The sequence below is a fragment of the Ursus maritimus genome, unplaced genomic scaffold, assembly GCF_017311325.1.
Source record: "Ursus maritimus isolate PB19 unplaced genomic scaffold, ASM1731132v1 scaffold_14, whole genome shotgun sequence".
Taxonomy (NCBI): Eukaryota; Metazoa; Chordata; class Mammalia; order Carnivora; family Ursidae; genus Ursus; species Ursus maritimus.
In genome coordinates, this window is record NW_024423786.1 from 68,570,006 (window position 1) to 68,573,672 (window position 3,667).

Consider the following 3,667-nt stretch of genomic DNA (forward strand, 5'->3'; position numbering starts at 1 on the left):
CCTTCCTGCTGACCTTGGACCCAGGGCCTGGAGGGGGCCTCAGACCATTTCTTGGAACCCCATTCTACAGGTGATGAGACTGAGGCCGGGGGAGAGGCAGCCCCTGGGTCCTGGCCCTTCAGTGAAGCAGTCCAGGGAGTCTGCCCCCTGCCAGGCCCTGTGGGAGGCACCAATGTCCCTACACTCAGGGCAGACCATGAGCACCCAGGAAAGTCTAAACGCTGATGCTCCCAGGAAGTGCCAGGGGGCCTGGGTCTGGGGGGGCTCGCCCAGCCCTTACTCTGTATTTCTAACACCTCTGCCCAAAGACCCATCAAGGCTGCTCATGCGGCCCTGACCAGATCACAGCTCCCTGACCGAGTTGTACTTAACCGGTCCTAGACACCTGCTGGGGTCTTTACCCTCCCTTCCCCACCAGGACCCCCCCCCCCCAGCTCCTCAACCTCCACCTCCCACTTATTTTTCGGGATAGAGTTAAAAACTCATCTTGTGGGAAGACTGTCCTCACCCTGCTTCCCTCCCCAGGCTGGTAAAGGTCTTCCTAGGGGCTCCCATAGCCTCCCTCTGGCCTGCGTGTCCCCGTCGCGTCCCCGCCTGCGCCCCCAGTGCGGACCCTCTGCTCCCCTTTCCTCTGCGAGTTCAGCCCATCCGGCTCCTCCAGGGCGCGGACGCGTGTCGGCAGCGCCCTCTAGCGGCGGCTCGCAGATCGCGCCGCGGTCTCCGCCCGCCTGGAACCCGGCCCTGCTCTGGGCTGGGGTTCCAAACCAGGAGTCCAGAGGGACCAAATGAGGCCAGAAGCGGGGCAAGAGGGCCAGGGGGATCTCCGCCTTGGGACCCCAGGCCTTCCCCCAATCCCTGCCCTGTCTTCTCCACGTAACCTCTGGCAAATCGCCTTCCCTCTCCACCTGTTTTCCCCTTCTGCCGAAGGTGTCCCCAACTCTTTCCTATCTCCTGTGATGTTCCAGATCCCGAACTGGACGCTGGGAATAGAGCAGTGACAAAGAGGAGTAAAGTCACTGCCTCGGGAAGCAGACACGGAGGGGACAGGCAGTACACAAACACAGAGCATAATGGCAGTTATAGTACTCTACCGAAGTAACCTGGGAGTGGAACCCAGCGCAGTGGAGGTGACACTTTGGGTGGGATGCTGGGGGTGGCCTCACAGGGAGGGGAAGACATCAGTGGCCAGCCAGCGGGCGGTGGTGGGATGGCATGGGTGTGCGACACGCTGGCCCTCCTTACAGCATTCTGTCCTCCCAGTTCCCTGGGTGGGGGGCGCTTGGCTGGTTCCTCCTTCTTTCTTTGTTAATGTTGGGGCACCCCAGCCACATCCTGGGTCTTTTTCTCTGGCTACACTAACTCCCAGGGTGGCCTCACTCTAGAAACTCTGAACACGAACCAAGCCCTGATGATTCCTAAAATATCATCCTCAGCCCCCCTCACCTGTCTCCTTCCCTCCACCTGTGCCCCCAATCTGATCCACGCACCTAACTCAGACCTCATCCGTCCTGTGCTCGGGAACCACTCTGGGCTCCCAGCTCACTCAGAACCTTCCCTTCTTCTACAAAGCCATCCCTTGGGGTAGAGCAAGATTTTGTGGGGCCTGAAGTTTTCATAATCTAGGAAGCCCTCTTTAAGAAAAAGAATATAGGGGCAACCGGGTGGCTCAGTCAGTTAAGCATCTGCCTTCAGTTCAGGTGGTGATCAGGTCCGGGGATCGAGCCCCGCATCAGGCTCCCTGCTCAGCAGGGGAGCCTGCTTCTCCCTCTCCCTCTGCCCCTCCCCTGCCCCCGCTCGTGCTCTCTCTCTCTCGCTCTGTTCTCTCTCACTCAAATAAACAAATAAAATCTTTTAAAAATAAAGAAAAGAAAAAGCATATAACCTTACAAGTACAAAATGAGAGACTCTGGAATGAAGGGGGAGTCAGAATGGAAGAGAGAGCTCTTGAGCAGCCGTGATCAATACTGCTTGCTCGTCTGGGAAGGACACTTCGGGGAACAGCTTGGCCACGCCTAGTGAGGGAGAGAACCCATGGCGACCCTCGGAGCCAGCGGTTCCACTGGGTCAGCACCAGCAGAAATGTGCAAGTGTGTGCACCAAGAGACATGTTCTAGAATGTTCGTGACAGTATTCATCACAGCCCCACACTGGAAACAGCCTAAATGCCCATCAGCAGAGGACAGGAGGAGAATGGTGGCCTTTTCATACCACAGACAACGATGCAACAACAGGAACGAGTGATATCCACTCATGTGACGTCCAAGACCAGACAGAGGAATCCGTGTGGTGAGAAGGCGGGTAAGTGGTCACCCCCGTGGGGTGTCAGGGAGCTGGTCACCTTCTAGTTTTCGATCTGGTGTTGGCACCTCTGTGAAAATTCATTGAGCTGTACGCTTAGGATGTGTGTCCTTTTCCATATGCATATTGTATTTCAACAGAAATATTTCCCAAGAGGATAAAATGAATTAAATACAGTAAATTAACCGAACATTAGGAAATGGAGTGACGCACATTACATCGCAATAACTGACCTATGTTTCTTGGAAAATGTTTACATTGGCTTTTTTAATACACAGAGTTTGAGAAAAGGCATTTATTTATTTATTTTAAATATTTTATTTATTTATTTGAGAGAGCGGCAGAGGGAGAGAGAGAAGCAGGCTCCCGGCCCGATGTCAGATTCGATCCCAGGACCCTGGGATCATGACCTGAGCTGAAGGCAGCCGCTTGACCATCTGAGCCACCCAGGCGCCCCGAGAAAGGGCATTTCACTTACTTTGGCAGATTTTACAAAAGCCTGTGACTGGCGTGCCTGGCTGGCTCAGTCAGAGAAGCGTGTGACTCTCGATCTTGGGGCCATGAGTTTGAGCCCCACATGGGGTGTAGAAATTACTTAACTAAAAAAATCTTAAAAAAAAAACAAAAACAAAACAGGAGCCCATTGCAAGTCCCCGGCCAGTGTGCTGGATGGCCTGGCAGATGAAGGGACTGAAGCTTAAGTTTTATTGGCGTCTCAGTGAATATGCCCCGTCCCACCTCCCTGTTACCTCCCACCCTCTCTCCCTGACCCTGCTCCAGCCACACTGGCCCCCTCACTGCTCCTTAAACCCCCAGGTCCACTCCCACCTCAGGGCCTTTGCACCTGCTGTTTCCTGTGCCTGGAATGCTCTTCCCCCAGATCTTCCTGTGGCTCCCTCACCTCCTTCAGGCTTCTGTGCCAATTCGCTTCGAGATAGAAGACAGAAGGCAGATGAGGACAGAGAAGAAGAGAGGAAGACTCAGCGAGGCCTTCCCTCCCTGCCCTATTTAAGATTATACCCTTCCCCCTTATGTCCTCTCTCGGCTTTACTCTGCCGGACCGCACTTCCTGGTGCTTACTGAGCTCGGCGCCCGACTTACCATGTTACTGTCCAACTGCCCCATGAGAAGGTGGTCCTGGGAGTGCAGGGAGTCTGTCTGTCTCCTTCAGTAGAGCAGCCCTGCGCAGACAGGAGGTGCCCAATGATTGCTGGTTTATAGATGTCCGAGCTGGCCAGCGGCCAGTCCCAGGCCTGGGCAAGATGCTGTCTCTCCCTCAGCCGTCCGCCCCTCCCCCCACACGTCCGAGTATTTACTGTACCCCTGGTGTATGCCCATCGTCACGCCGGCCCTGGGCTGGGCAGTGCTG